Source organism: Olea europaea, chromosome 2 (genome assembly GCF_002742605.1).
Source record: "Olea europaea var. sylvestris chromosome 2, O_europaea_v1, whole genome shotgun sequence".
Classification (NCBI taxonomy): Eukaryota; Viridiplantae; Streptophyta; class Magnoliopsida; order Lamiales; family Oleaceae; genus Olea; species Olea europaea.
Window position 1 is genome coordinate 7,670,848 of NC_036238.1, and position 418 is coordinate 7,671,265.

Below are 418 nucleotides of genomic sequence, written 5' to 3' on the forward strand. Positions count from 1 at the left end.
ACCCAAGTCAAGGAAGCTCAAACAATAAATCAAGAGTGAAATATCTTGAAATATGATTTTTTATTTTTTATTTTTTATTATTATTATTATTATATATTTTTTTTTAACATGAAACATTACTCAAAAAGTAGAGCTAACAAGAATTTACGTAGTGTAAAACATGGGTAATGACAAAATAATGATTTAACTCTAAATTATCGGCATTTTAAAAGTATCAACTTAATAATTAAACCACACAGACATTTAATATCAAACAAAAAATATTTGTTGTTCATCTCACATGGTAATAGATTATTGTAGTCACATGAAGTCCTAGCTGGCAGTCATTAGTCCACATTTGAAATGGAAACTGTAACAAAATATGGAATCATGCTTTTAGATTAATATACATGTGCATGCATCACAGATTTACAATGCA